The sequence below is a fragment of the Cupressus sempervirens genome, chromosome 11 (assembly GCF_028749045.1).
Source record: "Cupressus sempervirens isolate cs-2001-9-10 chromosome 11, ASM2874904v1, whole genome shotgun sequence".
In the NCBI taxonomy this organism is placed as follows: Eukaryota; Viridiplantae; Streptophyta; class Pinopsida; order Cupressales; family Cupressaceae; genus Cupressus; species Cupressus sempervirens.
In genome coordinates, this window is record NC_143128.1 from 347,527,709 (window position 1) to 347,552,128 (window position 24,420).

Sequence of the window (24,420 nt, forward strand, 5' to 3'; positions counted from 1 at the left end):
TCTCCAAATGTAAATCTTCAGTAGCTATAATACTTAAAACAGTGCGAATAGAAGTCATTTTAACAACATGAGAAAATATATAATCAAAATCAATGCCCTTTTTTCTATGCAAATCCTTTTACCACTAACCTAGCTTCAAATCGTTTCTTATCTCCATCCTCTTCTTTCAACCTGTAAACCCATTTATTCTATAGCCCTTTTACCTACAGGAAACTTGTATAAATCCCAAGTCTTATTTTTTGCAAAGAGTCCATTTCATCTATCATTGCAGACTCTCATTGAATCTTTGTATCCACCTGCACAACTTCATCATAACATTTAGGTTCACTAGCATTAGTAAGTAAAATAGAATACAAAGAAGGAGAAAATCTTTCTGGAGGTCTACTTAGCCTCGTTGACCATCTAACATTCATTAGGGTGTGTGGTATTTTTTGTTGCGGTTGTTGTAGATCATGAGGAATTATTGGAACATCATCTTTTGGAGTATCATATAACACTACATAATCATATTCTTTCTTCTCATGTTGTTGTAATAGATCTTTGTACAACACTTTCTCATTGAATACGACATCCCTACTTCACACAATTTTATGATTTGCAAAATTCCAAAGCCTCTAACCAAATTCATTAATGCATATCCAAAAAATACACATTTCTTTGACTTAGCTTCTAGTGTGGTTCTATTGTCAGAATATACATGAGCAAATGCTTCACAACTGAAGATTTTGAGAAAAGAATAACTCACCTTCTTACCAGTCCATGCTTCCTCTGGAATACCACAACCCAAAGGAGTAGAGGGACCTCTATTAATCAAATATACAACATTATTGACAACCTTTGCCCACATGTTTAAGGGAAACCTTGCATGCAACCTCATACTTCTTGCATGGTCTATTATAGTCATGTTCATGCGTTCAGCCACTCCATTTTCCTATGGAGTCCTTGGAACATTTTTTGTCTACGAATACTATTAGTGGAGTAATAATCTTCAAATTCATAATTGCAATACTTGCCACCATTATCAAATCTAAGACATTTTAATTTCTTACCAGTCTCATTTTCAACTAAACAATTCCATTTCTTAAAAGTTTGAAATACATCAAATTTTTGTTTAAGGAAATAAACTCATACTTTTTTAGTTGCATCATCAATAAATGTAACATAATAATGAGAGCCACCAAGGGAAGATACCTAAGCTGGTAAAACTTTCACAAAAATTCATATTAACACATTTCAGACCTGGTAAAACTTTCTTTGAATGAAATACTTTCATACCTTTCTCACTCATGTTCCCAAGTCTATTATGCCACAATGATGTATTAGAATCTATAACATTTTTTTGTTCTCCCTACTCAACTGTAGCAGTTGTTCCTAAACATTCATTTTTCTCTGAAACAATCAAAGTAGAAGGAACAATATGACTTGTACAAAGATATAAGGTGCCTACTTTCACACCTTTTTCTACTACAAGGGAACCTTTTGAAACCTTCCAATTTTTATCATTTAAAGTAAGTACATAACCCTCAACACTAAGTTGCCCTACTAAAATTAAATTCCTACTCAACCTTGGAACATGTCTTACCTCATGTAGTAGTCAATGATTCTCATTCTACAACTTAATCTTAACTTCTCCCTTTCCAACAATCTGATAGGGTTCATTATCCCCCAAATTAACAAGCCCAAAATCCCCTTGGACATTATCAATGAAATAACTTCTATAAGGTGCAGCATGAAATGAAGCACCAAAATCTAAAACCCATGAATCATCAATACTTTCTTAAAAAAGAAGCAAAGCATCCTCTTCAGATTTGTTACTTACCACATTTGCCTCCTTGTTGCCTTCTAGTTTATCTCCTTCATTGTTCTTTTGAATCCAACAATCTTTCTTCTTATGCCCTAGTTTACTACAGTACCAACAATCTCTCAGTCCTCTAGATTGAGACATCTTCCCTTTGAATTTCCTCTTGATTTCCCATGATTTCTAGAATTATTTCCTCTCTTAGTTGTTCTACCTCTACTTTATGCATTCAAAGCACTTCTTGATGTAGATCCACCTAAGGTTTTCCTATGAGTTTCCTCACTCAAAGTAACATCAATCACATCATCAAAGTTTAGGGTATTAGATCCAAAAATAGAATTACTCATAGCCATTAACAAGACATTCTAGCTTTCAAGCAAAGAATACAAAATCAAGTGAACCCTAATTTCATCATCAAAATTAATAGCCACAGAAGATAACTGACTAGTAAGATTATTAAACTCATTTAAATGATCTACAACAAATCCATCTTCATATTAGATAAATGTTTCATTAGAAATACTTTGTTTGAAGTAGAGGGTTTTTCATATAGTTTTGCTAGGATTTGCATCAACTCTTCCATCATCTTTACTTTTGTAATGTTAAATGTCACTGGTGGTGCCAGGCATAATTGAATGCTTCCACGTTCCTTTCTATCTAAAATCTCTCAGTCCTCATTTTTCATAGTTCCCTGATTCTTGGTTTTTTCGTCCAATGGCTTCCATAAATCCTTCTGATAAAGAGAGTCCTCCATTTGCATCTTCCAAAACTAAAAGCTCTACCATTTAAACTTGTTGACCCTCAACTTACCCTCGTCTACCATCGCTCCCACTCAACCGTGAGACTCCTACTCAATAGTGAGACCTTCCTATAAGAGAATCACTAAAAAAAATGATGATAGTCTGGCTTTAAAAAAAAGATGATAGTCTAGCTAAAAAAAATCGATGATTGTCTAGCTCTGATACCACTTGTTAGGATTAACTTCAGACAGAAATAAAAGTTACATTCAAATATAATGAATATCAAAAAATAGTAGATTGCATAAAAGAGAACACAAGACACCAAGATCTAACGTGGTTCAGCCAATCCCTAGGCTACATCCACCAACAAAAAGTCTAATATTATTATTATCCCATGATTACAAAATGCAATCCCTTATAGCTCAATACCACTGCAAGAAGCTACAATATCACTATTACATTGTGAAATCCATAACCCTAAGCCTTTTTTATACAAGCTTTTGCTGCTTACAAAATTAGGTCTAGAATAAGTCATCCAATTGGAAAAATAGCAGTTGATGCCTTTTAAAATATAAGGGCATTTTTGGCTTCAAGGGTGTTGCCCCCGAAAACCCTTGCGGGGGCATTGCCTCTTGACCCCACCCTATACTACAATATGGAGCGCACTTGGGGACCTCACATGGGTGTTGCCCCTTGACCCCATCTTTGGCGTGTTGCCCCCAAACCCCTATAGAAATAATATGGGGAGAAAACCACTCTGAATAAACCTCCAAGTCTGATCAGGCTCCACATCACAACAATGATCAATGAATGCCTTAATCAAATCACCTCCCTTATCTCAACCTCAATTATATTATCTTATTTTTCCTTCTCATTCCTATTCTCTTCTTCTTCCTCCTCATCTTCAACCATATCATGTGCTTCTAGAATGCTTTCCTTGATCTCTTCATTGGAAATAAAGTTTCTCATAGAGCCACTCTTATCTCGCTCTTCCTTAGAAGGTTCTAAGGTAATATGTACACTTGTAACAAAAAAGTCTAGTTATTGTACCGTGCTAAAGAATTGTTTCACATCATTAGTTTCATCCTTATTTAGCTCCATAGGAGTGATGTAGTCTTATCTTTGATCATGATACCATTTTCTTGTAGTGTAGGTGTTGGTGCACCCTTTTAATCAATGTCCATCAGTACTTGAGAGATCAGTCTCTTAGTTTCTTACCTAATTTCCTCATATTTACCTACCATCAACTTGATGACTCTCATTTTAGATCTCATTTTATCCTTGGATTTATTCAATATTATGTGCATCTCATAAAGGTGATCAAGGTACATAGATCATGAAGATTTTTCTCCCTTATCCCTGGTCTTCTTCTAATGCACTTTGTATTTATTTTTTCAAATAGATCGTTAGGTATACATTTGAGTCTTAATGAGGTTTCTTTTGAAGTTCAACTAATATGTGATAACAAAATCCTCAAAAATCTTTTGATCATTAGATTTATATGTATCGTTAATAGACTTATCAATTTGTCTTTCTCTATTCTCTATATGGTTTTCTTCATATTAGGTTTCCATTTGTTTTTTGTTCATCCTTCTTTACTTCAATTTATGATTTATCTTAGTTTGCTTCTAGGCTTAGTCACTTTTGTCTTCTTAGAATTAGGGCACTTATCCTTAGCCTTGGGTTTGGGGTCCTAGAAGGCCTTATTGATGGTGCATAAATAGGGGCTACCTTTGCCTTTACTTAGTGCACCTTTCTTGTTGGAGTTTTCTCTTGTTGATCTTCTTGTGGCTTTCTAAGGTGCATAAGTAAGATAAAATAGAGCTTCCTCCTAATGGTGAATTTGACACATCTGGTGGTTTCTCATCAACCTTTACTTCTTCTTTTGGCCTCAGACGTGTAAAGGCTTCAATCTTTTCTTGCTTTACAATTTCACTTTCTTTTCTCAAAGCTATCCATTTCTCTTTAGACATACCTTCCTTTTTTTCAATTTTGTCAAGCAACTTCTTTATTTTCCTCTTCCTAGATCCTCTTGTGAGTTCTTCCCTCACTTTATCATACTTTTTCTCATAAGTTCCACATCACTTAGTATTGAGATCTTTTTTTGATGCAAGGATAGCTTCTACATGTTGCACAACAATGAAAGGATCTACCTCATATCTTTGTGTTGTGATTGCTTAAATACATTTTGTGCTTAAATTTAAGCGATTAAGTGTTCCCATGAAAATGTTCAAGTGTCCAAAGAGGACAATCTACAATATTTTTCTATTCTAGTGAAACATCTATTATTTAGAAATTAAAATAGGTCATAGAAAAAGACAAGGGATCATAAATAAACAAAAGATACATATTACCAAAAGCATGACTTACTATTGAAATATGTTTTCCCTCCTTTTTAAAAATATTTAACTTCTATTTTTTGGTGCAATTATTTTTTAAATTAATTAATCTAAATTCTAAGTTTTCTACTTAAAAATAAGTAGCAAATACATACCGACCATAGAGGTCCATCATTAGTTGCCAATGATCTAAATGTGACACTTTGTTATTCATAAAACCACCAACTCCACAAATATTTCCTAAAAATATTGAACTACAATAATCTAAATAATAACATGGAACAATGCTAAGTATGTAATTGTAAAAATTCATATTGCAGCCACTAATTATTAATCTCCTATCGTAAAAAATTATTAAACTACTAAAAACAAATTCGCAACTAATATCAAAATATAACACAACTGCAACTTCACCAATAAAATATGGAAATAAATTCACAACACAAAGAACACAATATTTTTGGACAAATCATCCCTAGAAAAATCCCTAAGGGAAAACCAATTTTGCAGATGGAAAATATATTAACTTCAGCAAATCAAGAGATACAAAATTCCTTGCCTCTCACTGGAAAAGTTTAGACAACCTCCTAATTTCTCCTGTTGATATTTCCCACTGCTATCACCATTGCTATCACTATGCCCTTGCTAACACTGCAAAATTGTTTACTATCACTGCAAACTCATTTTCTAACACTATAAATGCTTCTACAACTTCTTGTGTTCCTCTATCCACCAAATGCCTCCCTTGACCCCCCTTTTATACTACCTAACCAAGAGGTTTCTATTTGGTTCTTGATCAAGACAACCTAACCAAGAAGTTTCTAGTTGCTTCTTGATAACAACCTAACCAAGAAGTTTTTAGTTGCTTCTCCATTAAAACAACCTAACCAATAGGTTACTAGCTGCTTCTAGAAGTAGTCATTTAATTAACAAATATTTGTTAATTAATCACATATCGATGAACAACTGTCCAAGCTACCTAAACTAACACTCCCTCTTAGTGAGGAAGTTGTTCTGCATGACACCTAACTTATCTCTAAAGAAGATGAATTTAGTCTTCCCCGATGCCTTAATCAGAATGTCTGCTACCTGCTCCTTTGTAGGTACATATTGTAGCTAAACAACCCCGTATTGTACATAGTCTCTAATGAAGTGATATCTAATGTCTATATGCTTAGACCTATCATGAAATACTGGATTCTCAGATAACTTGATGCAACTCCGATTGTTGCAGTGTATCATATCAGTCTCAACCTTTTGACCAAACAAGGCTACTAACAACTTCCAAAGCCATATAGCTTCACATGTTGCCATGCTAGCTGCTATGTATTCTACTTCCATTAAATTCAGAGCCACATATTTCTGCTTCTTGCTGAACCAAGATACAACTCCTGATCCTAAACTAAAATAACACCTTGAATTGCTCCTTTTGTCTATTGTACTTCCTGCCCAATCTGCATTAGTACAGCCCATCAACTTGATACCTTCACCTTGAACATATCTAATCCCATACTTAATTGTACCATGCAAGAAATGTAATACATGCTTCACTGTTGTCCAATGCATTCTCTTTGGTTCAACCATGAACTGACTAAGAGAGTTTACTGCAAATGTTATATTTAACCTAGTGTTGACCAAATATGTAAGTGAACCAATCATCTATCTATATAAGGTGGTATCTACATCCTTCTCCTTAAATGTATCTACCTTCCTCCAATTTATGATCATGGGTGTAGACATGGCTTTGCAATCCTCTATCTTGAATCTCTTCAAGATTTCAATGTAATATTTCCCTTGACCAAGGAAAATCTCTCCATCTGTCAGTCACACCTCCATGCCTAGAAAGTAGTGCATAAGTCCTAAATCCTTCATCTCAAACTCTTCTGCAAGGTCCCTCTTGTAGTCTTCTATGAGCCCTAGTGAACCTATAAGAACATGTGGTCCACATAAAGAGCAAGAACAAGAATCTCACCCCAAACCACTAAGTAATAGAGGTTAGCATCTGCTTCACTCTTCACAAAACCCACTTCCTACAAGTATGTATCAATGTGTTCATACCACGCTTTGGGAGCTTGCTTGAGTCCATACAATGCTCTCTTCAATTTACACACATAAGTCTCTTTGTTGTGTGCTACAAAGCCTTCTGGTTGCTTTATGTATACCCCCTCCTTCAATTCATCATTAAGGAATGTTGTATTGACATCCATTTGATGAATCTACCATCCCATCTATATTGCAAATGAGATCATAGCTCATATAGAAGTATACCTAGCAACTAGAGAAAATGTCTCCTCATAGTTTATTCCCTCCTTCTGAGAGAACCCCTTGGCCATGAACCTTGCCTTAAATTTCTCGATGCTACCATCTACACTATGCTTTATCTTATAGATCCAACACAATCCAACAAATGCCCTATCTGTTGGTCTAGGCACTACCTCCCACACATCATTTTGCAGTATTGAGGAATACTCCTCAACCATAGCATCTTGCCATACCTGATGCTCTACAGCCTCCTGATAGCTGGAAGGCTCACTATCTACCAACTGACTAACTAATGCCACATAGTCATTGAACTTGGTTGGTTGTCTCCACTCTCTAGTACTCTTCTTAGGAGCTCCCACAAACTCCTAACTACCCCTTAGTATCTCTTAAACCTCACAATTCCTACTGCCAACTATAGAGGATGAAATATCAACCTTTAAATTTTTTAGATGCATTTCTTGTTGCACCTATTGCTCCATGCTCTGTGAATCTTCACTATCTGAGCCTACACTTGTATTAGTAATTGTACCTATACTTTGCTGGCCTTGACTAGGCCCTAGATTTTTTGTTGACTGCTCACTATGATCATCTACTAGAAAATATCTGGACCTTCTAAATGCCTTGTCCTCCATGAACTTTACATCATGTCTAACAATAATTCTTCTGGTCTTAGAGACAAAAATCCTATATGCCTTTGAGGTTTCACTGTACCCAACAAAGTACCCCCTCTTTGCAATCTAATCTAACTTGGTACATGTATCACTTGGAATATGACAATATACCAAACTCCCAAATATTCTAAAATGGCTAACATTAGGCTTCTTTCCTATGAAAGCTTCCTCTAGTGTCATCCCCCCTAGTACCTTGTGTGGAACCCTATTTTGAATGTAGACTATTGTACTGCACGTTTTTGTCCATAAGTAGTGGGGCATATCCCGGTCATGTAGCATAGCTCTTGCTACCTCTGATATAGAATGTTCTTCCTCTCAGCAACTCCATTTTGTTGTGAGTTGTAAGGAACAATCCACTCTCTCTTGATTCCTTCTCTAGTACATAACTCTTGGAAGTTATTTCCTTTGTACTCACCTCCATTATCTGACTGAAGAACCTTTATTTTCCTTCTTGTCGAGTTTTCCACAAGAGCCTTGAACTCTTGGAACCAATTGAAAACCTCATCCTTGGTCTTCAAGAAGTATATCTAGGTCTTCCTAGAGAAATCATCAATAAAAGTAACATAGTACTCATATCCTTTGAAAGATTTTGTCAACATTGGTCCATAGACATTTGAATGTACTAGATCAAGAACACCTTTAAATGTGGTGTCACTCCTTGGAAAAGATGCTTTTGCAAACTTCCTCAACACACATCCCTTACATACATCATCATGCTCTGTGTTCACCTCTAGAACACCTGTCACCATCTCACGAAGCAATTTGAGTGCTCCATGATGAATATGGCCCATCCTCTAGTGCCATAGCTCTCTAGGATCTCTAAGATTATAGCTACCTTAGGAGTATCAAACTGCAACCTATAAAGGCGGCCACTCTTTAACTCCAATAGTTATGGGTGATTTCCAACCCTTGTGCTTAATCAACACAGGTGTCCCTCTAAAGAGTACATTATACCCCTTATCCTGAAGAACATTTATAGAAATCAAATTCCTACCTAATCCTGGTACATGCAATACATCATGAATTGGAATTATCTTTCCATTCTCGCTCTGAAACTGAACAGTTCCTTTCCCGATTGGGTTGAGTTTGGACAAGTTTCCCGCAGAAATTTGGATATTGGTGTTCTCCTCCTTATAACTGGAGAAGTACTCTCTAACTCCTATCATATGAAATGAAGCCCCACTATCTATATACCAAATAGTCTATGAGGTTGAGCTCACCATACAAGCTATAAGTACAAACTCATCTTCCATTCTATTGGAGAGTTCTTCTACACTTGCTGAAGTTGCCACCTACTTCTTTGTCTTCTTCCTTTATGGGAAATCACTAACATAGTGACCATACTTGTGACATCCAAAGAACTTGACCTTAGAAAGGTCCTTCTTTTTCTTCTCACTTTGTGAACTAGATCCCTTCTGTGCTTTCCCTTTCCCCACTAAGGCAACATTTTCCTATTCCACCTCACTTTTTTTACTTTTGTTGGCCCCATTGACAAAACTTAGTCTAAACTCCTAAGTGAAATCAATCCATAGTCGATCCCAACTCAGTAAGGTAGCTCGTCCATTGACAACTTGAACAAAGACACTTCATTGTTTAGAAAACCCATTTAAGGTTATTCTTATTAGCTCATCATCACTAGGACTATCTCTAATAGCTGCTAACTCATCCTTGACAAGTCTAAGCCTAGTGAGGTGACTTGTAACATCTTCTCCTTGGTTCATTCGAGTATTCTTCAGCTTCTCTCTAAGAATCATCTTCCTGTTGGTGGTAGCATTTTGGTGCAGATTCATAACGGCATCCCACATCTTCTTTCCTGTATCTAGCTCCACGATATGTGGAACAATATGATCCTTGACACCATCAAGGATAATCCTCCTTGCCTTGGCATTGTCATTCTTATATGCTACGAGCTGTGTCACATCCGTTGGTATAGGTACATCACTGGTAACATAATCCTTGATACCATTCTCTTCCAACAATAAAGAAATTATGGCCTTCCAGACACCAAAATTCGAGGCACTATCCAATATGTCTTGATCTCTCAAACCAACTGAAGCCATCTCAAGGGATTAAAGCAATAATAACTCTGAAGAGATCAACCCTTAATTTCTTTCCTAGGGTAAAACTCTTCTACCCTCAACAATGCTTTGGTACCATGTGAAAATTCCTATTGCAACCACTTATTATTAATCTCCTATCGTAAACGATTATTAAACTGCTAAAAACAAATTCACAACTAATATCGAAAATAACACAACTGCAACTTCACCAATAAAATGCAAAAAGGAATTCACAACACAAATAACACAATATTTTTAGACAAATTGTCCCTGGAAAACCCTTAAGGGAAAACTAGTTCTGCAAATGGAAGATATATTAACTTTAGCAAATTAAGAGATACAAAATTCTATGCCTCTCACTGGTAGAATTCAGACAACCTCCTAATTTATGCTACTGATATTTCCCACTACTATCCCCAACGTTATCACTATGCCCTTGCTAACACTGCAAGACTATTTGCTATCACTGCAAACTCATTTGCTAACACTGCAAATGCTTCTACAACTTCTTGTGTTCCTCTATCCACCAAATGTCTCCCTTAACCCCCTTTTTATACTACCTAACCAAGAGGTTTCTAATTGCTTCTTGATCAAGACAACCTAACCAAGAAGTTTTTAGTTGCTTCTTGATAACAACCTAACCAAGAAGTTTCTAATTGCTTCTCAATTAGAACAATCTAACCAATAGGTTACTAGTTGCTTCTAGGAGTCAATTAATTAACCAATATTTGCTAATTAATCACATATGGATGAACACCTTTCCAAGCTACCTAAACTAACAATAACCAAATAAAAATTTATAAAAACTTAACAATAATTAGTATACTAGAAACATTTACCATTTTACCAAAAGTTAAACTTAAATGTCTGATACAATAAGATACTAACCACCAAATCAACAATTTCAACAATTACAAGATGCCCAACATTTTTTCACATTAAAACCAGCAAAACTAGAAGGATCCTCCCCTGTTATAAGCGAAAGAGTGCCGGATTTTGTCCTAATGTGGAGTCTATCCCTACCCCATGTCAAGACAAGACACCAAAGTTGCAAGGGATGTCTTCTTTGTCCTTCTAGAATGGACCAATAGATGTAAGTAGAAACCCAATAAAGCCAAGGACAGGGTAATCTCCATCCCAAATGCACTAAAGACAAAACAAAGTCAAAACATTTTTATTTTATTTTTTCAGTCACGAAGATCTAGTGATTTTTTTTCAAAATTTTTGATGTTTTTGACTACAAACTATTCAGATCATGAAGATCAAATGCTGAATTTTTAAAAAAAATCCATTATATTTTCAATTTTATGAAAATTGATCAATAGTACACTTTGAATGGATGTGTCGATGAAGCTATAAGGACTTCATAACCAAGAAGATCCTCGCATGGATGCCCCTTTTCAAATTTTTTTTCCTGGATTACGTAATTTACCTCCATCTCAGATCATTGGGCTACCGAGTAGCAACACCACAATCGCCTCAACACATCTAAAAAATTATTAATATTTTATGAGGTTTAAAACGTCCTGGGTGGGTGATTTGCAGAGACCAAGAACAACTTGAGAGTTAGGAAATCAGAGAGAGAATAAAGTCAGTCCTCCACAACAGATTTCTATCGTTATGGACAATGGAGTTGATTTAAACTTTCAAAAACTGATTAGAGAAATTCAGAAAAAATCTCCGAAGCAATTCCTCCTCTGTGACACCCAAATGAACACGAGGCAACACATTTGTACAATGTATAAACTATCCATTCGTATTGATCATTGAGAATCGAAACTTCAAATTACAATTTGAGCCCAGAACCGATCCAGATGTACAAAAATTGCAAAAAGTATAAGAAGACCAAACCCAAGTTAACCAGAGACAAACTAATCTATACGAAATCAAGAGGACCGCCATGCGGAAATAGAAAAGAGGGACATTTTATGCCGGCCAAGAACAAGGCAGCCATGATCCCCATCGAGGCTATAAGCCTCATTAGTCAGCCCTTTCGCCTGCAGAAAAGTCTCGAAGCTCACAGGCACACGAACGAATCCCGCCCCCTCCATTCTCTTCAGCCACTTGTCCAATTTCTCATGCCTCTCCTTCCTCTCCGATCCCTCACACGCCACAATGTCCTTTATCTCCTCTCCCAACAGATACTTCTCCACTGCGAGTCTCTCCCCACTCCTCCCCTGTGAACCCTCAGAGGCCAGGGAATCGAACACGGCACTATAGTAATGCATTGCCATCACAAACCGCTCTGTGAACAGGGGACTATTGTGGTCAGAGTCCTGTTCCACCACAACCATGATTTTGGGCGAAAGCCCACGAAGCATATCAAGAAAACAATCGATTTTAGCCCGCCGAGGGGACCCAATTGCGGCCGCCGCCTTTCTGGCAATGGCTTCTTCGATCTGTGACGGCGATAGATTGTTGCTCCTCGGCTCGCTTTTCAAAAGATCATCCAAGGTGGTGTTTTGGAATCTGATTTGGGGCCATCCGGGACGTTTCTGTGGTCGAGTCGGATCGTTTTCTTCCTCCGCTAAAAGAGTGTGTAGCTGCAGAACAGAGCTGATTGCAAGAGCTTCCCCTATCTTAACTTTGAGATCCTCTGTTTTGAGATTTTCTAGGGTTGAGTGAACAGGATGAAATTGTAATGGAATGTTGAGCTTATCTGCTTCCTCTGCAAGCACTCTGGCCGTCCGCTCCAATGCCTGTTTGTGTTCACTGACGGCTGTGATTCTCAGATTGGGCGGACCCCCATTGCGGGCTGCTAGAGAATGCATCAGCCATGCCCACTGGATTGGTTCGCAGTCGTTGAGATCGATGATGTGGACGAAATCTTCGCCTTCCATGGCTTCCATGATGCTCTGGTTTGCTGCGGCGTATGAGACCTTGAGAAAAGGGCAGAGATTGAAGAGCATCTGGCGGGCAGAGAACTTGTCCACCGGCGATGGCAGGTGAGTGCAGTTGAGTGCTTTGTGGAGTCCAGGCCAGGCTTTTGTGATTTTCGCTGCCAGGGCTTCCATTAAATATGTGGCGACCCTTTGCATTGGGTCACCTGTTGGAGAGGCTAGTAGTGATAAGTGCTCCAGGCAGAGGTTTGTGTTCTCCATGTGTCCTGCTGAGACGCAGTTTGAGCAGAACAGGAGGAGCTTGATTAGCCATAGCCCACGGTCCTCTGAGCCCAGCTCCCGCTGGGCTGAAAGCCATGGTGGGGCTAATGGGCTGTTTGGGGATAAGATTGATGTTAGTGACATTGATGAGAAGGCCGTCAGTGGTGATGGCGGATCCCCACTGCTCGGTGATGACCAGCCCTCCCATGGGCTCTGTGGGGATCCGTTCCATCTGGACTCCTCTCCTGTGGATCTGAACTTCATCTTTTTGAAATTGCTAAAGTTTGGATCTTGGAACTGAGTTAATGTGTGCGTTTCCTTTCTTTCTTCAGTTGCAACTGATCATTGATTGTTGCTCTGGTTCTCAATCAAAGGACAGAGTTTGAGCCTGAACAACTTGCTGATTTTCCACTGCATGTATTCAGATGTTTCCTTGGTTTCTGAGCTCCACACCTGCCAACAATGGAATCTTCGTATCAGTTCACACTGCTAATTGAAACCGAATCAACCAAACAAAAGAAATGTAGTCAAATGATGTTTCGGCCTACGGTAAATGCTTTTGATCGGAGTCGAGTATGGGAAGAGTCAAATCTATACAAAGAAGTCGGAAAAAACGTTTTAAAACAATAAAAAAGTTAAAAACAATATGAATCATAATAGAGACCTAGATACAAGTACTATTTTTATTATGCTAAAACTTTTTCTATCGGAACTGTGATTTGGAAGAGTCAAACTCATACAGGAGAGAAAAATATCCTTTAAAAAGAAAAACATCAAGAATCGAAACAGCAAGGAGCAAAATTCAATTATGGTAAATGCTTTTGATCAGAATTATGAAGTTAGGTGATTTCCTACAACAGGAAGAAACACCAAGGATGCTAACACAAATGACAAAACCCATACAAAAGTTGGTTTTCATTACGATAAATGCTTTCAATCGAAGGGCCAACCCATGCAAAGTAGTGTGCAAAACAAAACACCCTGCAACAACAAGAATCATTAAGAATCATAACAACAAAGATCTAAATCCATACAAATATCATTTATTTTTTTACTATAGTAAATATTTTTTCTTAGAGCTATGAATTGAAAGATTCAAATCCTTTTAAAGAAGCGAGGGAAAAAGGGCCTTACAATACCAAAAAACACCAGCAATCATAACACAAAAGGCCAAACTCATACAAATGTCGTTTGTGATTATGGTAAATGCTTTCAATTGGAGCTGTGTTTTTAAAGGATCAAACACATACAGAGAAACGAAAAGAACAACTTGGAAGGCAAAGGGCCAAATCTACACAAAGGAGTGAGAAAAACATCAATTTAAAACAAGAAGCACCGAGAATCCAAACAGCAAACAGCCAAACACATAGAAATGTTGATTTGATTAGCTTTTGATCAGTGTTATAAATCACAGCGACCAAAATCATAGAAACAAGCAAGTGAAACACCCTACAACGGGAAAAGAAAACACTAAAAATCATAATCACAACTCATACAAATGTTGTTTTTGGTTATGGTAAATGTTTTGAATAGAAAGGTCAACCTATGCATCGATTGAAATGCCAAAAATCATAGAAACGAAAGTTCAAACTCAAACAAATACTGGTTTTGTTTATGGTAAGTGCTTTTTATTTGAGCAATGAATCAAGAGAGCCAAATCCATGCAAAAAAGTTACAATCCTACAACAACAATAAACGCTATCATAATACAAAAGGCCAAACTCATACAAATGCTGATTGTGATTAAGAACATATGTTTTTTATTAGAGCTATGAATCGGAAGAACAAGAAACACCACAAATCATAACACAAAGATCTAAAGCCATACAAATGCTGTTTTTCATTATGATAATTAGTTTTGATTGAAACTATGAATAAGGAGGGCCAAAGAAGTGAGGGAAAAAAACGCACTAGCACCACAAGAGAAATACTAAGAATCATAACAAATGGCCAAACCCATAGAAATGCTGATTTTAGCTATGTTAAACACTACGTATTACAGCAATCAAAACGCCAAGAATCATTACAACAAACGGCCACACCCATACAAATACCGATTTTGATTATGGTAAACACACCGTATTGCAGCTATGAATTGAAACAACCAAACTCACACAGAAAAAACAAGAACACTCTACAACAATTAGAAACGCAAAGAATCATAACAACAAAGGGTAAATCCACAGCAACAATGCTTTTGATCAGAACTATGACCAAACCCATATTGATCACGGTAGATACTTCTGATCAGAATTACGACCAAACCCATATTGATCATGGCAGATACTTCAGATAAGAATTATGAATCGAAAGGCCCAAAACTCATACAAAGATACGAAAAAAAACACGAGAAATCAAACCAATACACCATTACAGAGCACTCACACAACTACCATTACAAGTGATGCTGCAGAGAAATCTAAGCCATGAATAAACAAGATTGAAGCAGGGAGATCATAAGAACCAAAACACCCACATAACTCTCACCTGCAAGAGCCCATCAAACCTCACACATCTCACTACAAGATCTGCCCTGTTTCCACTCCAATCCCTCTTCTTAACATTCACCAAACGGGGGAGAGAGATCATCCAAGGCAGCCGCTTTAAAAACCCAAACTTTTTATGTCCTAATGGAAACGGACAGGAAAGCAAGATTTATTCTTGGGATCGGATGGAGAAACAAAAAAGGAATCATATGGAGCAAGGAATGCCTGTGTGGAAGATGAGGACAAGGAGAAAGAAGGCGTCATTTCACGTGCATCCAATGCGATCTTGTAATGTAGCAGAGCTCGAATCAAATTGGACTGTGCCCACACTCCAAAGCCTGTCGTTTATATCAAAGATGGCTTTCATTAATAAATTACACATCCTTCAATTCTTCTCTCCTTCCGCCATTGTCTTTTCTTCGCCCGTCAAATCAATCCATTGACGCCCTGTATGTGTTCTCATTCAATTTTCCCTTTCAAAGCTTCGGTTTTGAGGATTTCTTGGGTGAGATTTGTCGCATTAAAACGTGTGGGGGAAAGAGATGGCGTAGGGCGGAAGCAAGCGACGACAACGGCGAGTGGTCGATGAGCGGGTATCGTTTTGCCCGCATAAAAACAATGGGGGTACTAGCCGTTGAATGCGATATTCACGCAACCCCGGCTCTAAAGCGACAAATCAAATTATCGACGGGATCTTTATTCGCTTTCAAGCGTACAATGCCAAACTGGTCATTATATGAATTTCAATCTTGTCCTAACCATGTGAATGGAATATGCGTGGAATATTGATCGTCTTTCTTTGGAATTCCCCTTGCAAGAGACCATGTTTGATTTCAATTTTTGTTCTGGTTTTGGACAGGTTTTGGTTATGTTTTGTCATTATACTATTGTAGTTTTCAATTTCATGTGGATAATATCTAGGAATCAATTACGTGGTTTCTCTTATAAGTCTATTTAGGGGAAGATACCTAGTAACTAAGGGCCTGTTTGGTGAGCGGAATAGGAATTCGTATTTCAAAAATTTTGAATTCCTTGTTTGGATGCACCAAAACAGGATTGGAATACGAAGTAAAATAGGAATACGTATTTCAATTTTGACCCAAAAATGGGGTTTTGCAATTCCACCCAAATAGGTGTTATTGGAATACGTATTCCTATTCCATTTTTAAAAATTTTAGAAAACATAAATTTTCGGGTCCGTGAATTCCCATCAAATATTGGCTGAACCAAACAGAGAACAGGAATACGTTCTATTCCAGAATACGTATTCCTATTTCGCTCACCAAATGGGCCCTTAATAGGAGTCTAATAATCGTGACATAGATACCCCTCAATTGTTGTTCTTAAAAGAGGTCTAATAAATGAAAACATGTGTACTAACAATCAATCATAGATGTACTAACAATCGATCATACATGTACTAAAAGTCGATCATTTTTTTAACTTTTAAAACTTTTTTGGTTGATGATTGTCCAATTTGTGTATGGGACATTTCATAAAGACTAATGGGACATTTAGCCACAAGTACGGTGTTTTTGAGTGAGCGACTATTGGTGAATGAACATAGCAGGTTTTGTGCGAAACTTTTTGAAATGGCACTTTTCGACCACTTTGCACTTCATGATCCTTAGAGTGAGATCCGTGAGTACCCAAAAGCTAAAACCTTAGCAGCTCTTCACTCACCTACAAATGTACATTGAAAAAATTGGCAAAGTCTAACTTATGATTTAGGATTTCTAGGTACACAAAGTTAGCCTGATCAACTAGTGGGGCTTTTCCCCTACTTCTTGTTCTTAATATTTTTGTATCTTTGATTTAATTATGTAGTATTGTTAAATCTATGAATGACATGAGCTAAGTCACCTCATTAAAACTCTAATTTTCTCACTTCTATATGTATAGTGTTTCTAAACATCATTCTCAATTCTAAATATATAGTGTTTCTAAACACCAATAATTGTCGTACAAGCCTACACGCCAAGTTATTGAATTGAGTGATTAAGATCATGCATTTATAGACATTTCTACGTCATTGACAATTATGCTATACAAATTAGAACCATCTAGAAGTTGTGGAATCATCAATATAAGAACAATTTGATTTGTAGGAAATCTAGAATTACATCTCTTCATTGCCACAAATTCGTCTTGTCTCTAGATTGGCACCACATGCATGACATGTAGATTTGTAATTGAAACGTGATCATTTGGGGCATGAGTTGTGTCTAAGACCACGATAACTCACCAAACTCCGCTTTTTTTGTAGCACATCTCATTTTTAGAAACTAGTCCTAAGATGGAACGTTGTGTACATATCCCTAAAAATTATGAACAATAAGCTAGATCTAGTTTACAACATTTTATTGTTTCATTATTTGAATAGATCTTAGATCACTGTTGCAATGCATAATCTCCTCTCATTAAATAAATTAACCCCAAAATTATTTGTATCATGTAGAGATTTACCCTTGGTTGCTCAAGCCATTCTACATTCTAGTATTGATTTCAATCTTCTTCAGAGCTAGTAAATGCATTCTTAGTCGTTCAAAATAAAATCAACACAATGTGTCATTTGATTCATGGTGACATTTTCTTTATTAAAAAATTATAGATTTCTAATAGATTTAATAACATTTATTTTGTAAAGTATAATCTAAATTTTTATATTTTTTATGATAATATAGTTAATCATAGTTATTTAAATAAATAATGAATCTAGTTTACTCAAAAATAGGGATATCCCTATAGATCTTATTTGTAAAATGTGAAAAACTTTTATTCAAATTATTTAAATAAATATTTTAAATACCTATCGCTTGTTTTGATCCTCTAATTTTAACATAGTTTAGGGAGAGAAATTATTTGATCCTCTAATTTTAACATAGTTTAGGGAGAGAAATTATATTCAAAACACTACTAGAGTAGCTCTAGAATTTAGAATGCAATTATAAATTATATAAGTAAAAAAATATTCAAAATAAAAACTTAGTCAAGACAATTCTAATTGTACATTGTTTCTTAAATTACACATAACCGACTTTTCCTTTAGCTAATATCTATATGCCATCAAACCACCACCTTTCTTGCAACCTTTACTATTACATATTGAAATTATCATTGAAAATTAAAACAACTATAATATTATATACAATCGACGACTCAAATTTTAAAACATTTTTACATCAACATCAAATTTTTCACTAACTATACAAATTATACAACACTCGTGTGGTTCAAATATGTTAAGGTTTTATGTATAAATATTAAAAAATATTATATGAAAGTTCTGAATTTTTAATCCTTAACCTAACTAAAATGGCTAAATGCTTTTGATGCTATGCACCTTTCTACCAACATGGTCATCTTGACGTCACTCCCATTATAGGAAGATAAGATATATCGTTGAACATTACCATCTATATAGGGACAAGGGAAAAATATTTATTCCATTTTTGTTTCTCACAATTGTTTTGTATTTTCTTTTTGAAATGTTATGTTAACTATACTCGAGTTCCTAAGTTTTCGTGATGCCCTCCCTTGTAAGTTGTGATACCGACTAAATTATTTAAATCCAATTAGGTTTCCCATTCCAATCTATTTATTAAAATAATAATATTTGGTTTGCAAATGCAATTTGTCTATAACTTTGTCTTGTTACTCTATCTTTGAGCCTACTATCAAAATTATCTAAAAATAAATATAGAAATGTTAATACTAATTCTATATTACTTTAAAATTATATTTAAATATTTATTAAAGTCATTTAGAATAATTGTAGTAAAATTAATGTTTTTTAAATTTTTTTTATAAAGTTTGTGATAAATGATTTAACTTTATTATGATATAAAAATTATTTAAATTCAATTAGGTTTTCCAATCCAATCTACTTATTAAAATAATAATATTTAGTTTGCAAATGCAATTTGTCTAAACATTTGTTTTGTTACTCTAACTTTGACCATACTACCAAAATTATCTAAAAATAAATATAGAAATGTTAATATTAATTCTATACTACTTCAAAATTATATTAAATATTTCTTAACGTCATTTAGATAATTGTAGTAAACTTAATATATTTTTTTAAAGTTTGTGATAAATGATTTAAGTTTATTATGATATAATTAAATGTATATTTAATATAAATATTTTGTAATTTGGTCAAGTAATGTGAATCAAATCTATTATAAAACAAAAAATATAATTGATGTTATTACGGTATTAATTTTCTTAATTAAATATATCTAAAGAATTAAACAAATATTTAAATTCAATTATTGACGTAATTACTATAGTTCAAGAAAGGACTTAATAGGCTTTTCCCTCTTGAAGAAAATACTCACAAAAGAGTTAAACACGCCTAGGTGTATAATATGCCCCAAGTTAAGCCTCGCCCTATATATCCCTTATCCAATGTTTGAAGCCCACCAAACCACCATTTTCTTTCAATGAATCCCTACACTAGTAAATTTGCACCTATTTTTCAATGCTTTTCTGTTAAAATTACGACTCAAAAATGTCGAACCTATCATTGGTAAATTGGAGTTGAATGTTCAATGGCAAGATGGGTGTCGATATATTGACAACAACAAAAATCGTCAGAAATTATTGCCATAACTGTCCCATGGCGGCACTAGACAACTAGTTGGGAACGTCGAACTATCGACACCTATGAGAGATGGTTCGACGGATAGTCCACATCATCGACGATAGAAGGCATTGAACTATTAATGACTTGGAGATATGTTGTAACGGATTTGTCATACTCTTGATGACATTATACATTGAACCATCAACGATTTGTAGAGATGTTTTGATGGTTTGCTTAGACCGTCGATGGTAGTAAACATCAAAATAGTAAGGGTAGTCAGAGTTTTTTTTTAAAAGAATACAACAACAAGCAGAATTCTATAAAATAATTGATATTAAAATCATTTGTTGACTGATTGTTATTCACACCAATTTTTTCATTAATTGATTTACTTTATTACTATTGTACGTTTAAAGTTTTCACATGTTGAGAGACCTTGCCTATTTTTCTAATAAAATATACAATTGGATATTGAGGATGAAGTATTTATAGATACTTCATATTTTCTATAAGATTTCTTGATACCTCTAATATGCCAGAACCTTAGCAGAAGTAAAGGAGGTTTTGTCATATATTGATCAAGGAAGATATGTCGTAACACGTATAATGTTAAACAATATAATTGTTCCACTCCCTAATGGAGATGTTGATGTGTCCATGCTTAAAGAAGTTGTTCAATTGATCAATGGAAGATTTGAGACTAAGGTTATAATTTTTTTCTACATTCTACTTTCCCTATCCCATGTGGTTGCAAACATGAGATGATTATCTAATTCCACTATAAGAATTTGGATGTTTCTCAAAGTTTTTGTTTAAATGGAAATGATAAGTATTTTCTTCTACAGTCTAAAACTTTGTTCACAACAAGTATGAAATTGAGAGAAAGACATGCTTTGATGATTTATTATTTTGAATGCTACCTTTAATATGTAATACAAGATGAACAACTATTCATTCTAATGACAATTTCTACACTAAACTAATTAGAGTCTCAAAACTGAACTAACTAAAATATTGTTCATCATTATCATATTTCCACAATCCATATCAATGTATACTTTTTATTTTGGGGTTCAACATCAACATCTCATATCACACTACACGATCCATCATTAGGATGTAAGAGAGCCAAGGAAAAGAAACTATTGCTATTGTGATATGCCAACATTCTCTGCCTTAAGAAACTATTGCTATAAGATATTGACAGTAACAAAGATAGTATAAGAAACCTGAAGCCAATAAACTTAGAAGATTAATATGTACCTTAATATTGACAATCAAATACTTTCTCCTCCTTGGTGGACAATTGTGATGCACAATCTCTTGCGAGAGTAGCTCCATGTCTACATACAACTTATAGAGAAAGCAACATGTTGTCCATTTCTACTGCAAAAGCAATTGGTAATTAGCAATAAATCATAATATGCATACAACTTGTAGAGAAAGCAACATTTTGTAATTCATAGTACTTATGGTAAGTTTTTTTTAAGGCATTCACTTAGAACTTACTATGTTCACCCACTAAAAGTAAGTACTGTGTTGGAGACTTCAATGTTTGAGCATCCCAAAGATCTATAATAAGGACAATAATGCTTGTGAGAGTCAATAATGACATGATACAAAAATAAGTTGTAACTAAAATGCTTTTAATAGGTTTAGTTTGAGCTTCACTTGGTTTAGTTTGAGCTTCGCTTAGTTCAAGAATCCTTTCATAATCTCTACTTAACAAGGTCAACCACGTGAAGGTGGAAGCTCATTTGGCTTCTCCACCCCCCTTATAATCAATCTAAATTCCCCATTATCAACTAAGTAAATATTTCATTCATTTTAGAAGTATATTAGTGAATCATTATAATCACATAACATACATTGACACGATATACAATTAATTAATATATATAAACATTCATCAATAATTTGTGAACACATCAATCATTATATTCACATAAAATTCATTAACATGACATATAATTCATTAATACCTATAAACATTCATCAATAATTTGTGAACACATCAATCATTACAATCACATAACAATATTCAATAACATGACAAAATTCATCAACATTCATAAAAATCCATCAACATTCATCATTAGTAAGAAACATTCATAAAAATTCATAAATAAGCAACCTTCATCATCATAAAAATCCATTAATAAGAAACAATCATTATCATAAAAATTCATTAATAAGCAACATTCATAAATATCCACCAACACATTCATCATCAAACAAGGTTTTTAACGTTCATTTCTTCTTTTCTTTTTTCTTTTTTTGAAGATAAAGGCTAATAGGCACATCTTGACTATCTTTAGCATTCTGCTGCTCTTGTGGTTTTGATCTTAGGACATGAGGCTTCCTCTTATTTCGTTGAAGACAAGGATGATGTACCCCTACAATGAGAAAAAAATGGATTTAATTCTAAACTCTTTTTTTTTAATGTTATAAGTATTTCATTAATCTAAAGAACATAGTAGGGATTTTTCTTTACTTGATAGTACCACATCATCTACTATCACATTCTATTTAGCCCCAACCTCAACATGCTCAAACTAACATCACACTCTGCATACTCAAAAAATGTCACATAAAGGTTACATCAATTGCAATTTAAGATGTTAAATTTTATTAATAATTACATGATTAATTTGAAATAGAAATTGAATTTGCACCTATATCATTGTGATGCACATTGAGGTCTTTGTCATGTGTACGATATGTGCCTTTGTCATCATGAGTAAGATTTGTGTTGGGAGTAGCAAGCTGCAGTGAAATGTCATGCGTGCATTGTTATCATTGTTCAAAATTAACATAAAATAGATTATTTGTCATGAAATTCTCAATTACTATTATTATTCATTTGGCCTATTTACCTGTGTGTCAATCACTGCACCAGAATCTTGTACACTTGTTTGGCCATTGGAACCTATGCAGTGGTAGACAACCAGTGCTTTATAGCCTTGCTTGAAGCCAATTTGTTTGTCCTCTTCTGTGGGCGCTAGATTAAATTCAATGCCTTGCATTTTTTGGAAATAATTAATGTATTGCTTATTTGTAATTTTATATTAAAAAATTGATGTGAAATTTCAGTTACTGTTACTTACAAGGCATGAGTGAATTTTCATATATCCACTAGAGCCAAGATGGTGTTGACCAACCTTCTCTTTCCTAGCTTGTGTTGCCTTCTATGTGTCCTGCAACCTGTATATGTAAACTTTGAAAAATGTTAGATTATATAAATCCACAATTAGCATAGTTGATCTTCTCTATTAAACTCTTTAATAGGTTGACATTTGAAATAAAATCACAAACTCTTCAATGAGATGCATTATGTATCTGGAGTATAACTTACACATTGCTAACATCAACACGTTATAGAATTGCTTTTATGTGTCAGATATAATAACTTATAAGGATTAACTCATTAAGGGGCATCTTGTTTTTATTCAGTGAATCAACTTCTATATACTAAAGAAAAGAGTTACAAATATGATAATATACAATCATATGCATTTATATAGACAAGATACAATCATTCGTTGCATTTATCTCCATCTAACTGATAGTACTTGATGCTATGTAAAATCCATCTAATTTAATATGGTGTAATTCTAGCATAGCTCCACTAAATATATCATAAATAATAATGAATTTTGGGCATAGGTAAAATGAAAGGTGAAATAAAGAAGAAGGGGATATTGGTGAGTTGAGCATCCATTACTATCATTAATTATGCTTCTATTGGCTGCATGTGTGTAGTGGGGCTTCCATACCTCCAAAACTCCAAAATTCCTCGTCTCAATAGAGGAAAAAAGGCACCAAGGCATCTACATTGTAACTTGTCTTAGAGGTTAAAAAAATTAAATTAGGACTTCAACCTACAATTATTTTGTGCACTCATTGCAACACACAAGACAAACATCTCTGAGGGACACATGTTCATTTTCATTTACTTGGAAAGTTTTAAAATCCCAAAGGCAAAAGGCCTCACTACTCACTACTCATTGTTAGACAGTAAAGGCAAAAGACATCACTGCTCACTATTAGACAATAAATACTGAGCGAATTCAAAATGAAGAATACATTGATTCTATGATTCTCATTGTATGAAGAATACAGTAAATCAACATTCTTGAAAAAAAAATGTGAATGAAGTTTATGAGGCACATACCTATTTTTTTCAAGTGATGGGTTAATTCCTTTATCCCTTAGTCTCTTCTCTTTTGCATCTTCAATGATTTCATTCCACTCCAGCTGTGGCACCATAGGAGGATTCTCGTACTTTGGGTTGAGCTTTAGAGCCCTTCTATATTGGTCTCTCACAGTCTTTAGATGTTTGCAAGCTTTTTTAGAACTTGGGTTCTATTCA

The 24,420-nt window shown here is 34.9% G+C and overlaps 1 pseudogene across 1 annotated transcript; it reads right to left on the bottom strand.

The window, feature by feature from the left end:
* Positions 1–11,599: 11,599 nt before the first annotated feature.
* On the bottom strand, positions 11,600–16,126 carry LOC149529513 (scarecrow-like protein 3 pseudogene; annotated as a pseudogene). The gene is made up of 2 exons (XR_016358650.1): positions 15,459–16,126; positions 11,600–13,424 (listed from the first exon to the last, which is right to left on the bottom strand). The product of XR_016358650.1 is annotated as a scarecrow-like protein 3 pseudogene (transcript).
* Between the last annotated feature and the right edge of the window lie 8,294 nt (positions 16,127–24,420).